This window comes from Diceros bicornis, chromosome 1, assembly GCF_020826845.1.
Source record: "Diceros bicornis minor isolate mBicDic1 chromosome 1, mDicBic1.mat.cur, whole genome shotgun sequence".
NCBI lineage: Eukaryota > Metazoa > Chordata > Mammalia > Perissodactyla > Rhinocerotidae > Diceros > Diceros bicornis.
In genome coordinates, this window is record NC_080740.1 from 6,531,340 (window position 1) to 6,548,957 (window position 17,618).

At 36.3% G+C, this 17,618-nt stretch overlaps 1 long non-coding RNA gene across 1 annotated transcript in view; it reads left to right on the forward strand.

Annotated features, from left to right (window-relative positions):
• The first annotated feature begins 6,271 nt into the window (after positions 1-6,271).
• Positions 6,272-17,618, forward strand: part of LOC131420818 (uncharacterized) — a 29,432-nt gene continuing 18,085 nt past the window's right edge. Inside the window, exons 1-2 of the long non-coding RNA XR_009223692.1 lie at positions 6,272-6,320; positions 9,090-9,163. This is a non-coding gene — a long non-coding RNA (uncharacterized LOC131420818). The remainder of the gene's footprint in view (positions 6,321-9,089; positions 9,164-17,618) is intronic.

Genomic DNA, 17,618 nt, shown 5'->3' on the forward strand with positions numbered 1-17,618 from the left:
TTGAAGACACTATTAAAATTGATAATCCTCTGGCAAGATTGATCAATGCAGAGAGAGGGAGAGACAGGGAGAGAGAGGGGGAGAAGGCATAGATTTCAACATAGGAGTGGAAAAGAAGAAATAACTACAGGTACCAACCATTAAAAAGATATTAAGAGGCTATTATGAACAAGTCATGACAATAAATTTGAAATTTTAGATAAAATGGACAACTTTTTGGAAAATACAATTTACCAAAATGACGCAAGAAGTAGAAAATCTAAATAGCTCATTAATTAAAAGGAAATTTAATCCACAAAGGAAGCTTCAGACCCAGATGGCTTCACAGGCCAATTCCAGCAAACAGTTAAGGAAGAAATAATGCCGAGCTTACATAATCCTTCCAGAAAATAGAAAAACAGGGACATTTCCCAACTTTTTTTTTGAGACTAAAATAATTTAGTAAAGCCTAACAATGACATTTTGAGAAAGGAAAATTACCAGCCAATCTCATTGATGAACATGATTCACAAATCCAAAACAAAAAACATTAGCAAACAAAATGCAACTATGTAGAGAAAGGATAATACATCATGACCAAGACATGTTTGTTATGGAAATGCAAGGTTGGACTAACATTCTGAAACCAATCAGTAAAATTCAGAATATTTAGAGAATAAAGGAAAAATCACATGATAATCTCAATAAATACGGAAAAATTACTTGATAAAATTTGATGCCCCATCGTTATTTTTTTAAAAAAGAACTTTCAGCAAATTAGGAATAGAAGTGAATTTCCTTAATCTGATAAGGATTATGCATAAAAAACCAAAAGCAACATCTTAATGAAATATTAATAGTTTTCCCTTGAAACATAGAATGAGATAAGAATGCTCATTGTCACTACTCCTATGTATTCAATTTTGTACTGGACAGCATACCAGGACAATAAGGTAAGAAAAAAACTTAAAGGGTATAAGGATTGGAAGGAAAAAAATAGAACTGTCATATTCACAGCTGGTATATATATTTGTATACATAAAAAATTTTTTAAAAAACTACAGATAAACTCTTAGAAACAATAAACAATTTTAGTAAAGTTGCTGAGTATAAAGTCAATAAACTAAAATTAATTTATTTCTATATACCGACAACAAATAGACAGATAGACATTTTTAATGCCATTTATAAAGAGCACCACACAAAAAAAATCAAATAGGAATTTCTAACAAAAGATTTGCAAAACTTCTAGACATAAAAATTATAAAGAAAAGAAAATTTAAAATTATAAGGAAAAGAAAATTTAAAAGATCTAAATAAATAGAGAGATATCCCATGTTCATGGATTAAAAGAGTCAATATTATAAAGCTATCAATTCTCCCCCAGATTGATTTAGAGATGCATTAAATCACAATCAAAACCCAAAATTTTCTTAGAACTTTACAGGTCGATTCTAAAATTTTTATGAAAATGCAAAGAGCCAATATTAACCAAAATAATCTTGGAAAAGAAAAATAAAGTAAGAAGACTTGTTTTATCAGATATCAAGATTTATTATAAAGCTACATGAAGTAAGACAATATGGTATTGGTATGAAGATAAACCAACAGACCAATGAGAGATAATAGAGAGCAAAGAAACAAATCTATGCATAAATGGATACTTGGTTTATGACAAAAGTGGCATGTAGAATGGTGGGAAAGGGGTAGTCTTTTTAATAAATGGTGCTGGGACAACTGGGTATCCACATGGAAAAAGGAATCTTTGCTGCTTCCTCATACCATGTACCAAAATCAGCTTCAAGTAGGTTGTAGATCTAAGTGTAAAAAGCAAAACACATCTTTTAGATGACAACATGGGATAAGTATTACATGACTTTGGCAAGAACTAACCATAAAAGATTGATACATCTGATATATGTATCATAAGGGCTCACACAAAAATATAGAAAGAAATAAATCAATACGAAAAAGACAAAGAGCCACATATAAAATGAGAAAGAGATATGAAAAGGTGCTCGACATCATTAGCCAGCAATGCAGTTAAAACCACAATGAGAAACCACTACACATCCACCAGAATGATGTTAAAAAGACAGCCAACATCAAAATTGGCAATTACGTGGAGCAATCAAAGCACTTATTCATTGTTGGTGGGAAAGAAAAATAGTAAAACTACGCTACCACCCAGCAATTCTTCTACTAGGTGTTCATCTAAAAGAAATGAAAACATACGTCCACAAAAAGACTTGGACAACAATATTGATTGCAGCTTTATTCGTACAAGCCCCAAACTGAAAAGAACCCAGGCTCCTATCAATCTAAGAATACTGTCATGTGTCGCTTAACAGGAATATGTTCTGAGAAACGCACTGTTACATGATTTTGTCGTTGTGCGAACATCACAGAGTGCACTTACACAAACCTAGATGGTATTGCCTACTACACACCTAGGCTATATGGTACTAATCTTATGGGACCACTGTTGAATATGTGTTGTCTATGACTGTATATAAACAAACATATACACAAAATGAAATAACAATCACCACTAAGAAAAATCAAATTACTGATACAATCAACAAGATGGACAATCTCAAAAGCATGCTGAGTAAAAGAAGCCTTGTACAAAAAGGAATATACTGAACAATTTTATTTGTATGAAGTTCTAGAACAGGCAAAACCAATGAATAGTGGGAAAAATCCCTCTGCTTTTGGGAGTTTGAGGGTGAGGATTGACTGGCAAAAGGCACCCAACTTCCTTGGGTGAGATAATGGTCTATATCTTTGTAGGAGTTTGGGACACATGGTTGTAATCAGCTGTCAAAACCTAGAAAATATATAATTAAGATTTGTGCATTTCACTGTATATAAATTTTACATCAAAAGAACAAACTGTACACAAATATTGAAAGAATTCAATGATAGGTATTGAATATGTATATGATTGAAAGAGTTAATGATGTGTATACTGAAATATTTAGAGGAAAGTGACTGATGCCTGAAGTCTATTTTTTAATGCATCAAAAAAGTAAGATGGATTGATGGATGGATGGAAATGTGATCAAATAAATACAGTCAAATGTTAATGATACAAATGGTGCTGAGACAACTGGATATTCACATGCAAAAAAATGAAGTTGGACCCCCTACCTCACACCTTATGCAAAAATTAAATCAAAATGTATCAGTGACCTAAATATAAGAGCTAAAAATATGAAACTCTTAGAAGAAAACAGGAACTCCTGTGCACTGTTGATGGGAATGTAAATTGGTGCAGCCACTATGGAAAAGGGTATGGAGATTCCTTAAAAAGTTAAAAACAGAATTACCATAATTCAGCAACTCCATTTCTGGGTATATTTCTGAAGGAAATGAAATCACCATCTCGAAGAGATATCTGCAGTATTGTTTACAACAGCCAAGACGTGGAAACCTAAGTGTTCATGACCTTAGATTAGGCAATGGATTCTTAGATACACCACAGATTGCAAATTAAATATCTGATAAGGGTATAATATCTAGAATATATAAAGAATTCTCACAACTCAACAAACAGTCCAATTTAGAAATGGGAAAGGACTTGAATAAATATTTCTCCAAATAAGGTATATAAATGGCCAATAAGCACACGAAAAGATATTCAACATCATTAGTCATTAGGGAAATGTAAATCAAAACAAGAATGAGATGTTATTTTACACTCACTATAATGCCTAGAATCAAGAAAGATGGACAATAACAAGTGTTGGTGAGAATGTGGAGAAACAGGAACCCTTGTACATTGCTGGTGAGAATGAAAAATGGCTCAGCTGCTGTGAAAACAGTTTGGTGGTTCCTTAAAAAGTTGAACATAGAATTACCATAAGTCCCAGCAACGGCACTCCTTGGTATATACCCAAAAGAATTGAAGACAGGTACTCATACAAACACTGGTACAGAAATGTTCATAGCAGCATTATTCACAAGAGTCAAAATGTGGAAACAACTCAAATGCCTATCAACAGATGAATGGATAAACAAATTGTGGTATACATATACAAAGGAATATTGTTCACTCACAAAAATGAATCAAGTACTGATACATGCTATAATGTGGATGAATCTCGAAAACATTATGCTAAGTGAAAGAAGTCAGACACAGAAGGTCATGTACTGTACGCTTCCATTCTCATGAAATATCCAGAATAGGTCAATCCATAGAAACATAACGCAGATTGGTAGTTGCCAGGGGGTGGGGAGAGGGAGGTACAGGATTAAGGGAGAGAACGCTTAGAAGGTTCTGAATGCTAAAAGAAAAAGAAAAAGAAAGAAAAGAAAAGATTAACAGGAGAATTAGGTGAACAAACAGGTGTTCACTGAAAATTCTTTCAGATTTGCTGTATGTTTTAAATTTTTCATAAAAGATCAGAAGGAAAGAACAGACTAACAATAACAAGTATAACGCAACAGGAACTGTTTAAACAAGAGGAACTCTCAAATGCTGCTGATGGAAATGTAAATCAACACAACCACTTTGGAAAATTGTTAGGCATTTTGAAGTTGAATATACTGATATCTTACATTTCAGCAATTTTCCTCATAGGTATCTATCCAGCAGAAATCAGTACACATGAGCACCAAGAGTCACATATAAGAGGGTCCATAACAGCTTTATTTATAATATCCAAAAAATTTTGGAAACCCAAATGTCCATCAGCAGTAGAATGTATAAATTGTGGTATATCATCATATAGTGGAGTATTATACAACAGTAAAAATGAATTAACTACAGCAATACACAACAACATGGCTGAATCTCCTAAACATAATATCAAGTGAAAGAAGCCAGACTCAAAAGCATACATACGTAATTCAAAAAACAGGCAAAACTAAATTACAGTCATGTGCCGCATAACAATGTTTCAGTCAATGATAGACCGCATATACGATGGTGGTCCCATAAGATTAGTACCATACAGCCTAGGTGTGTAGTAGGCTCGACCGTCTAGGTTTGCGTAAGTACATGCTACAACGTTCGCACAATGACGAAATCACCTAGCAACGCATTTCTCAGAACTTATCCCTGTCATTACATGATGCATGACTGTATAGAGAATAAGAATGAATACTTGGGGGGCCGGCCCTGTGGCGTAGCAGTTAAGTGCATGCGCTCCGCTGCTGGTGGCCTGGGGTTCAGATCCCGGGCACGCACAGAGGCGCTGCTTGTCAAGCCATGCTGTGGCGGCGTCCCATATAAAGTGGAGGAAGATGGGCACAGATGTTAGCCCAGGGCCAGTCTTCCTCAGCAAAAAGAGGAGGATTGGCATTGGCATGGATGTTAGCTCAGGGCTGATCTTCTTCACAAAAAAAAAAAAAAAAAGAATGAATACTTGGGTGGTAAAGGTAAAAAAAAATAAAGGAAGTGATTCCATAAAAATGAGGACAGTGATGATGCTTGGGAGAAAGGAGGAGATTATGATTGGAAAGGGGCATTCAGGGGATTGGGGGATGCTAGCAATGTTCTATTTCTTTACCTGGATGTCTAAATTTTTAAGTTTTAATAATTGATTAAGGTGTACACTTATGTTATGCACTTTTCTGTATGTACTACATATTTCACAATTCTAAAAAGTTAAAAAAATAAAGTGCATACATGATGGCAAGGATATCAGGAAATGGGATCCCTCATGCACTGCTGGTAAGAGTATAAACCACTGTAATCATTCTGAAGAGCTAAGTATTGCCAATGAACTTCAGTAGGTTACTCCCTATCACCCAGCAATCTCACTTCTGGCTATCTACCCCAGAGAAATTCACTCACAGGCACAAGGTTGTTCTTTGCAACATTTTTTTGGTAGTGTGCAGCTGGAGGCAGCCTAGGAGTTCAGAAGAGGAATTAGTAAGTCAAATCTGATGGATTCATATGAAGGAAAGTTAGGCAGCAGTCAGAAGCAATGAACTAAAAGGAGCACGGAGTCACTTGGATTGATTTTTTTTAAATAGTGTTGAGTGGAAAAAAGTAACAAAATTATATCTATGCCCTTTATGTAAATGTAAAACACATATATACAACATAACTTTTTTAAAGATTCATACTTATTCAAGTACATTCATATATACCTATGTACCTACATACATACATATATCAAATACATTAAGGAAATGGGAATGGAGTGAGAGGATGGAGAGATAAAAAGGATAAAATAAAATAAGAGGAGCCTTGAATGGATGATAACAGTAGCATGCTATGAACAGAAGAATATAATTAACTCAACCCTCTATTCCTAAGGTCCAAAGAAGAAACAAGAATTGGGCAATGTATGAATATTGTTATTGTTACTAGTCTACAGAACCTTCAGGTCAGTGTGGGGGCCCCTTCCACGTCTTTAAATCCTACCAGGTTTATTTCTTATGGTTTCCTTTGCAGTAGCTACTTCCTTATATTCTGCTTGTGCTTTCCAAAATATTAAAGAGCTGTTCTCACCAGCACCACATCTTCCTTTGCAAAACCTACAGAAGCATTTTGTGGAGCTGTTAAACTGCATCAAAGAAATAAGCTCTACAAAGATCATCCATGTGTGATTTTGAAAAGCATACTACTGTTACAGCTATTATATGAATATTAACATGCAAAATACAGTGTTACATTTCTGGAGAAAATTTCAACCATTCCAGACGAATCTAAAGATTCTATTCCCAGAATACAAATTGAAATAAAATCTTTAAAAACTCATTATCTCTTTTAAAATTAAATATAGTATTCCTTGCTTTTTAAAAATCATCTCATAAACTAGTAGAATATTCTTTGTGGATCAGAATCTTTAAATTTACATAGGTCTTGTATAAAAATTATGTTTAAAACATAAAATTCCAGAAACATTCTAGAACAAATTTGTATCTATACCATTATATGTAGAAAAAGGTTTTACATGGGCAAAAAAAAATTGAAAACCAAAGGTAACTGAGCAGAGACTATGAAAAAGCTTTTAATAAAGCACTTACAAAATTTCAATTAAAGCAAACATTTATTAAGCATTTAAGAAAGGCATAGTCTAGGAGTCAGGGATACCACCGACATGAAGTAAGGCATAGGTCCTACCCTCAGGGTCCAAAGTCTAAAAACAGTAAATGATGTGTGTTGGTGGTGATGGTGATGGTGGTGTTTTTAATGTCTTTACTCCCCAGACAAAAAGGAATGTTTAACTGTGTTTATAAAATATGCACAAATTAAGACAAAATAGTTTTGAAATTATAGTAGATGAGTTTGTGAAGCCAGTAGTTATGATTAAACTTTATCTAGCACTTTAACTGTTATGGGCAAATACCAGAGATATTCATGAATCCAGTGATTTCTGAGTTTTGTGGGTTTTTAAGAGTCATGGTTAATTTTAGCTGGACAAACTCTGAGTCAGGTCATTACTGTCTTGCTAAATTCCCCTTACAGTCTCAGCTGGACCCAATGTCCTTCACTTCCTATCCTAAATTGTCCCCCTTATGTTCCATGCTCGCTGTAGAGAAGAATTTTAGCTCTTAATTGTCTGGGGCCAGATTCTCCCACTCCATCTTACCCTTCTGCCCAGCACTGTTCGTGCTTGTGAAACACTCAGCGCCTGGGGATAAGGGTGCTGTACCCATGCAAAGGGTGGTTATTATTATTGATGTTTCCCATAAACACTGAGATTTAGAATGTCAAAACTAATGTCAGACCCCAAGGTAACAACAAAGCTCTCTCCTGGAAAGCTATTGCATCATGCTTGCTTTGATCTCAGTTATGTCTGTATTGTGCACAAACACCTCCATGTAGGCAGAGAGAGGTAGGGATGACTAGCTGGGAAGGCTAATAACAAAGACTTTATTTTCTGCTTCATCCCACCAGTTAAGTAGTTCCCCCAGTGGTTACCTGAACCACAAAAATACTAGAGTGTTCAACTCCATAAGGAAAAGGAACAGCTGGCCAAGCGTTTATCCTGGACTCACAAGAACTGTCTTTACTCATTTGTCTATTCTTTACCAGTCACCAATATCAATGAGTAGCCGCCAGATGACAAGACCACATTGTCTCTGCTCATGGATTAGGGTATTATGTTATGGGCTCAACAGCAGAAGTTTAAATCATGAAAATGAGAATAAATGAAGCCCACTTGCTAGGATTTGCCTGCCCACCTCACATAAGACCAGCTTAGGTCTACTGAGAAATGGGCCAGTAAATTTCTTTTCTTTTATCTACCCTTATAAGGATGAATAACTCCACAATCTAAAATTTTATCCAAGGATTTGACTATCACAGTGAAGCTGGAACATCAAAGTCTGAGCCAGAGAAAGCTGAAGGTGATTGGTCTAATCAGTTTCCCATTCCTTGGAATATACTAAAGAATGCTGCTCTATTTTGTTGGCCCAATGCAAATATCCTCATTTACTATGTATGCGTACAAATTTATGCTGGTCTATAAGGAAAATTATATTTAGGACTTAGGTTCCAAGGAGCAAACCCTTCCACGTGTCTCCTGATGATTAATCAGTCATTTCATTTCAGCATTAACTGAGATCTTACTGTGTGTGTGCAGTACTGTGCTAGGTACTGAGGATAACAATATAAATATCTTCCTTGACCTCGAAATAAAAGAGACACATATATAAATGAAGCAAAATGAAATAAAGACTCTAAGAGATGCATATACAGTGTAAAAGAAAAAGTAATGAAATTTACCTAGGGATACCAGCGAAGTCTCAGTGGAAGACGTGGCACTTAAGCTAGAAATAAGACTTCTTAAGTCAGAGAAGGGAAGAAAAAGTGCATAATGAACAAAGTCCAAAGGGCTTAAGAGTTAAGTAGTTCAGAATTATATTTTAAAAGAGAAAAAACATTGGACTTTAAGCCTCAAGACTAAGGTTTTAGTTCCTGCTTCATCTCTTACTCTCTACAGAAACTTAGATGTTCTTAAGAAAAATGGGATTAGGGTTTGCCTAATAGAGGTACTATTCAAAATCTTTAACACCTGGTATGATATGGACATTGACCAATCAAAACGAATGCTGATTGTAATAATCAGTACAGATATTTTGGTGCAGACGAAGTGAATAGCAACTAGCCTTACCTACATCTGTTTTTTTCTGTCTTCCCCCTCTAGAATGTAGGTTCCATGAGAGCAACCACAGTTAACCACTGTGTTCTGAAAATGTACCAGGGACTTGCTTGAATCAGGTATGGTAAGACACGAAGACAAAGACATGATTGTCATTGAGGAAGAAATTTATACTCACAGATCCCTAGAAACAGGAGGCACAGCATGGCACAGGGCCACATAGGAAAGCACCAAAGCTGGGGTCAGGAGGCAGAGGGGAAGGGGGAAGAGCATGGCCCAGAGCCTTAATTGGAGTTTTCCTGAGAAGGAAAGGGTGAGACAGGGTACAGACGCTAAGTTTAGGATTGGAGAGTCTGAATAATTTCAGTGGGCTCTGGCTAGAAGGATGATCCTTAGTTGTCTAGTACCTGGTCCTGGGATGATTTAGAGCAAGGGGATATATACACTTGGTGTGCGTGAGTTTGACAAAGCAGATGCTGATAGTGGGCTCTGGATTGGTGGTTTTGTATATCAAAAGCATGCTCACAGGGATGCTGCTTGCTATCTCTAAGATTTAGCTAGCACTGGGAGGCATAAACTCCTCAAAAGTTTTCAAGAGTTTCAGGACTCTTCAAGGTCCCAAATGCCAGACCATCAAGAATATAGAGAACGAGAAAATATAGTCAATACACACTTCTCCCACAATGCCTGGTAAGTGTAGAGGCTCAACAAATATTTGTTATATGGATGAATAAGTGAATGAGGGATTATTTAAATGTGACTGGAGAATAGAAAGATGGAAATATGTAGTGGGATTAGGACTAAAAATGTATATTGAAGTCAGATGGGAAGGCTTGTATGCCATGCTAAGAAATTGAGTTTTAAAAAAATTTTAAAGTATTTATATTGAACATCTACTATGTGTCCCGTAATGAGATCAGGATAATTACATTGGCCAATCAGGTAATGACTGGAAAACTGGGGAGGTTTCTGTTTGCTTACTTTTTCTCAGAAGTGTTTTTCAGTATTACCACACACCATCTGCAGACAACAGTTGGAATTACCCTTTAACAAACATCAGTTCATGTCGGACCTCTGGAATGTCTTACCTGATCAAGCTAATCTGCCTCGTTAATGATCTGTTTTAGAGTAGTGCTTCCCAAACTGTAATGTGCCTAAGAATCTACTGAGCATCTTGTTAAAATGCAGATTATGACTCAATAGGTCGGGGGGTGGGGGCAGCTGGTTTTGCCTTTCTAGTAAGCAACCAGGTGATGCCTCTGCTGCTGGTTTGTGGGCTGCACTTTGAATAGCAAGGTTTTAGATGGATTATTTTCTAATATTGGTAGAGAGGCAATATAGTACACAGAACTGGTGAAGAGTAAACATGGGTTTGAACCCTGGCTCTGCTGCATCAGGTAAATCACTTAATCTCTCTAAACCTCAGTTTCCTGTAAAATGAAGTACTTACTTCAAAGAGTTGGTCTAAAATTAGCATAGTTCTTTGTACATAGTAACAGCCAAAAAACAAAAACAAAAAAAACCCCACCAATGTAATAATAGCAGCAGTAATAACAATGATAATGTTCAGGATAGAAGGATGTCCTCATAAACGCAGTTTGAATCCAATGAGATTTCCTGATAGCTTGGCCGTCAGGACTTTAAAATGGTACCTAATCCTCCCCCATCCCCCAAAAGAAAATTTATGATAGTCTGATTAAGATTAATTTTCTCCTCCCAGGAGGGCAAACAAGAGTAGGTTCTTTTACCTCTACATAACTAGGCCTTCACACAGAGAACTCAGATTCACAAGATAAAACAGAGGTAAAACAGAAGCAATCTTTAAGACTCTCTCCTAGCCTCCCTCAACCCAGTGAGGAGGAAAAGGAAGATACCCTGCTCAGAGGGAGATGGTCATGGTGTCTCATCACTCCTGACAGACTCCTCCATACACTGTAAAAGGGGTGGCATGGGGTGGGTGTCGCTCTAGCAGCTGGCGGGACCCCAGGGAATGAGTCTTGCTTTGATAATTCCGTGGACATATCTCAGCAGGGGCAGTAGCAGCAGCAGCAAGATCCCCAACTGGTCTTATTGCCTCAAGCTGCCTCTGGGAGACAGTCAAAGAATTTCAATTTTTAAATCTCAACTCTTGCAACTTTTCAAGAGTGGCCAGACATTTAGAGGCCATGCTGCCCAGCCCAAGCAATCCAACGGTCCTTCATAAGCATACGGCTAAGAGCTCACGACATTCTCACATTTCAAACACGGTTTTGTATCTAAATTCAAACTACTACACTACAATCAAGTTGTATAAACCTGTTTCACATTTAAGACCTATGAGCTTCAACTAATGAAGGAAACAGTTTGACAAGGAAAAGGAAAAACTCTTGTTGCAAATTGGCAGGTGCAAGAGGACCCAAAGCCCTGGAACCTTCCCCCACCTCCCTGAGCAAAGACCCTGAGGTCACCACACGACCACAGTCTTCACAAAGCTTCTGGGGACTCTCTAACTCTAATGACAGTAAACTTCAGAATGCAGTATCTCAGGCCTACACACCTAAATGAGACTTTTAATAACTAAAGTTATTAAGAGTATAAAGGTATATAGAGTATATAGAGTATAAAGGTAATACTCTATTACCCAAAAATCTTATTTATAACAATGTTCTTATAAGAAAAAAAGTGAGCAAAAACTCTTATCAACAAAGTTTATGACCATAGTATTTATACAAAAAAAAAACAAAACAAGGAAACAACCTTAATGCTAACAAGCGAAAAGTGAAGAAAAATAATATATCAAGTCAATGGAATAGAATGCAGCTATCACTACCCTCAGTCATGACCAGCTTTAACTTACAGTACCCTGATAATATAATAAAAATAGCAACTCCACAGGATTGTTGCAAGGAATATCTCATAGATCATGACAAAAAGTTGTGCAAAATGGAAAAGAAGCTATAACAGTACAAATGTTCCCATTTGGTTTAACATTTACTTTTGTGAATATATCATTAGAGGAGATTCCTCCTGCACTCAATATCTATATGAGATAGATTATTTATTTAGTTATATATCCTTTGTTAATTGTGAACCAAAGTATCTATCTTATGTACAGTATCTTATGTACAGAAATGATTTTAAGTCATTGAGAATACTATTAAGGATGACTATAACATTCACTTTAACTACCTTCAAAAGAAAACTAAACTTCCATTTCTAGAAGTAAAGTGGGCTACCTGCATGACCTGCTAATGAAAATATTAAAATGCTAGATAAAGTATTAAAATTTCTTTTTTAAAGGCATCAATGGCATGGCAAGATATTAAAGAATATTCAGAAGTCAAAAACTAAGTGAACATGGGAATCCAGAGAAGTAAATGTAGCACTGAAATCTACCCTTCTCTTGAGAGTATATACCTAAGTAAGTGACCTTGAGCTTAGATTTCCACAGCCTCCCAGGAGTTAAGAGACAGGAGAAAAAGACCAAGGCGTGCTCTAGTTATAAAGCATAATAAGGGATTCCTCCAATAAAGATGAGACCATAATTGCTACACATTCTGTGTAAAGGTATACTAAAAATAACCCTAGTCCCCTTTCCTCAAGCCCACAAAGAGAAACGCAGGGAAAGTTGTCTGACCTTAGTGTAGAATACATGGAGAGTGCAAAAAAAAAAAAAAAAAAACTCAAGTATTAATAACCTCAACAGCTTTTTCATGGTCTGCATCCTGAATTCATATTACAAAGGTGATCTGAAAAACCTCAAGCCAAGAATTCAAAGTGGTCCCAGACATACAAAAGAAGCAAATATAAATCCTCTCTGGAGTAACGTACCTTCAAGGCAGGCTTCCAAGAATTCCCACTATTCTAATAAATATCAACTCACGGTCATCAAAATTCACAAAACACACTAGAAAACAAGGCACTATGAGTAAGAACTGGTAGAAATAACAGACAACAGAATTGAATGTATGAAAACTTTAGATATTAGAATATCAATCACGAATATAAAATAAATATTTTGACGTCTTTAGTAAAATAGAAATATGAGTAAAAAGCAAGAGAAAATAAATTATGACTAAACATTTGAAGAAGAACCAAATATATAATAATTGAAATTTAAAACTCAATGAATAAGTTCTACAACAGATTAAGAAGAGCTAAAGAGAGAATTAGTGAACTGAAAGTTAGATTTCAGTAATTCATCTAGAATGCAGCAGAATCACATATCTACATATCTAGACAAGGAAATAGAAAATATAAAAAGAAAAGTCAAGAGACATGGAGCACAGAGTGAAAAAGTCTAACATGCATATAATCAGAATGACAGAAGATCAAGTTACATTCAAAAGTATATACTTTAGAGAGAAGGAAAGTAATCTCAAGTGAAAGATCTTGCATGCAAAGAAAATGGTAGATATGTAATTAAATTTAAACAAACACTGATTCATATAAAATAGCAGTAATGTTTTGTGGAGCTAAACAAAAAAGATAAAATTATAATACATGACAACAATAGCATATAAGTCAAAGCATGTAAGCTAGGAGTGGTGTGATAACAGTGAAAATGTTCTAAAGATTTTATATGTTTAAGAAGGGGGGTAAAAATATTAATTCATATTAGATTTTGATAAGTTAGAATTCAAAAGCTAATTCTAGAATGGCTACCAAAATAAAAATAATAGAGCATAAAATTTCCTAATAGGGGAGAAGTTGAAAGAGAAAAAAATATGCAATTGATTCAGAGGAGGACAAGAAACACAGAAAAGGTAGGACAAATAGAAATCACTAAATAAAATTGTTAAAGTAAATCTAAATATATCAGTAATTTAAATAAATATAAAAGGACACACAAGAGTCAATTATCCTAACAATGAACATGCCAAAACTGAAATTAAAAACACAATACAGGGGCTGGCTCTGTGGCTTAGCCGTTAAGTGCTCATGCTCCGCTGCTGGCGGCGCGGGTTTGGATCCTGGCCGCGCACTGACACACCACTTCTCTGGCCATGCTGAGGCCGCGTCCCACATATAGCAACTAGAAGGATGTGCAGCTATGACATACAACTATCTACTGGGGCTTTGGGGGAAAAATAAATAAATAAAATTATTAAAAAAAAAAATACAATTTATAATCACTCCAAGGAAAATGAAATACTTATGTATACACTTAACATGTACAGGATCTATATGCTAAAATTTACAAAATGCTGATTTTAAAAAGTCAAAGAAAACTTAAATAAATGGAGAGATATATTGTGTTAATCAAGTGGAAGACTTATTATACTAAAGATGTCAATCCCCCTTAAATTGGTCTATAGTTGAATGCAATTCCTATCAAAATACTAGCAAGATTTTTTTCATAGACAAGATTATTCTAAAATCTATATGGAAAGGCACAGGCCCTAGAATAGCTAAAAGAATCTTGTCAAAGAAGAGCAATGAAGAAGTGGGAAAAATTAGTCTATACTAAGTCTTACTATATAGCTATAGTAATCAAGACAGTGTGGTGTGGGCAGAGGGACAGACACATAAAGCAATGGAACAGAACAGAAGACCCAGAAATAGACCCACAAATATGCTATCCTGACTTTTGACAAAGGTGCAAAACCAATTCAGTGGAGGAAGGATAGCCTTTTCAATAAATTATGCCAGAACAATTGCACATCCATAGGCCAAAAAAAAAAAAAAAAATGGGGGGAGAGAGAAAAGGGACCTAAACCTAAACTTCACACTTTATATAAAAATCAGCTCAAAATAGATCACAGACTTACACATAAAATGTAAATCTGTAAAAATTTCAGAAAAACACAGGGAGAAATTTATCAGGATCTGGGGCTGAGCCAATAGTTCTCAGACTTGACACCAAATACACAGTTCATAAAAGGAAAAACTGATAAACTGAACCTCATCAAAATTAAAAACTCTAGCTCTGTGAAAGCCCATGTAAAGAGGATGAAAAGCCAAACTACAGACTAGGAGAAAATATTTGCAAACCACATATCTAACAAAAGACTAGTATCTAGAATACATAAAGCAATCTCAAAACTCAATAGCAAAAAACAAAGTAATCCAATTAAAAAATAAGCAAAAGACAAAAAGACATTTTACTGAAGAGGATATACAGATGAAAAATGAGCACATGAAAGATGTTCAGCATCATTAATCATTAGGGAAATTTAAATTAAAACCAAAATGAGATATTACTACATACATAGTAAAATGACTAAAATAAAAAATACCAAAGTAAAACTAAATAATACTAAAATATCAAAATACCAAAATAATACTAAATAATACTAAAAGATCAAAATACCAAAATAATACTAAATAATACTAAAATAAAAGAATACTAACATAAAAAAATAACACCAAATGCTGCAAGGATGCAGAGAAACTGGCTGACTCATGCATTACTAGTGGAATGTGAAATGGTACAACCATTCTAGAAAACAGTTTGACAGTTTTTTAAAAAACTAAACATGCAACTATCATACAACCCACCAACTGCACTCCTGGGCATTTATGCCAGAGAAATGAACATTATTTTCACACAAAACCTGAACATGAATGTTTATAGCAGCTTTATTTGTAATTGCTAAAAAACTGGAATCAACAGGTGAATAGTTAAAGAAATTGTGGTATACGCATACCATGGAATACTACTAAGCAATCAAAATGAACAGACTGTTGATACACACAGCTTGGATGAGTCTCTAGGGAATTATGCTGAGTGAAAAAAAACAATCCCCAAAAGATTACAAACTGTATGACTCTATTTACTTAAAAATTTTGAAATGACAAAACTTTAGAAATAGAGGAGAGACTAGTGATTACTAGATGATAGAAGGGGAGGGGAGGAAGGAAGGTGGTGTAGTTACAAACGGCAACAGGAGGGATCCTACACAGGTGATAAAACTGTATCAAACTTAACACACACACATATGAGTACAATTAAAACTGGGGAAATCTGAATAAAATCAGTGGCTCACATTAATTTCTTGGTTGTAATATTATACTACAGTTTTACAAAAGGTTTCCATTGGTGGAAACTGGGTGAAGTGTTCAAGGGATCTTTCTGTATTACTTCTTACAACTGCATGTGAACCTATAATTATCTTTAAAAAAAAAAAAAAGAGGGGAGTGACGTCAGCATCATGGCGGAGTGAGCTTTCCCGTGAACTCTTCCCCCGATAAGATACAACAAAAGGAACAGTCACAGACCAACAACGGAATCCCAGACAGTGAAAAGCTAGAGCGGAGGGATCCACACTGCCGCACATCTGAGAGCGGACCGTGCTGGGCCCCCAGAGGAAGTGGGGAGAGGTAAGGAGAACTCCTCTCCCTCCCCATCAGATCAGCGATCGCGGTCCTGGCAGCCCCCAGAGAGGGGGGAGGGGCGGCCCTCGGCGGGGAAACCGTGGCTCTTCAGACTCTCTCAGCCAGTGGGAAACTCCGGCACAGAGGACTCAGAGGAGCCACAGGGCTACCATCAACATGTGAGCACCCCAGAGAGCAGATAAAGAGGGGCAAACGAGAAGCCTCCCACGTCAGGGACCCAGAGGGCAAAAGAGAGAGCTCCCCCCTCCCCGCAAACCGGACTCTGCAGCTCAACCAACCAGACCAGACCTAGCGATCTGCGGCAGACCAGACCAAGTGATCCGCGACAGACCAGACCAAGCGATCCGCGGCAGACCGATCAAACGACTGGCCCCGTGGATCGCAGTGGGGAAAAAAAAACAAAACTGCGGATCTCAGCAGAAAAACCGGGGCAGAGCGCAGGGGGCTTAGACTATACAGCCCTTTACCACCAGACAGTGGGCAGGTGGAAATTGCAACCAGAGATTTCTAGGATGAGGAAAAACAAAACCAACACAGCAACCACAATGCAAAAATATATGAAATCACCAGACCAGAAACAAAATGAAAAGCACCCAGAAATCAACCCTGAAGACACAGAAATCCATAAACTAAATGACAGAGATTTCAAAATAGCTATCATAAAAACACTCAACGAAATATGAGACAACACAAACAATTCAATGAGATTAGGAGTTTCTTCACAAAAGAGATTGAAATCATAAAGAAAAACCAATCAGTGCTGATGGAGATGAAGAACACAATGGAGGAGATAAAGGAGAATCTGGAATATCTAAAGAACAGAGCTGACAATATGGAGGAAAGAATTAGCACCTTAGAGGATAGGAATACAGATATACTCCAGATGGAAGAGGAGAGAGAACTAAGACTAAAAAGAAATGAAGACTCCGAGAAATATCTGACTCTATTAGAAAATGTAACATAAGAATTATAGGTATTCCTGAGGGAGAGGAGAGGGAAAGAGGAACAGAGAGCCTATTCAAGGAAATAATAGCTGAGAATTTCCCAAATCTGGGGAAGGAGCAGGAAATACCAGTAAGCGAAGCCAACAGGACACCTATATATATTAACAGACAAAGGCCTTCACCACGACACCTAGTGGTAAGGCTAGCCAGGGTCAATGACAAAGAAACCATATTAAGGGCGGCTAGACAAAAACAAAAAATAACGTACAAAGGAACTCCCATCAGGCTTTCAGCGGATTTCTCAACAGAAACT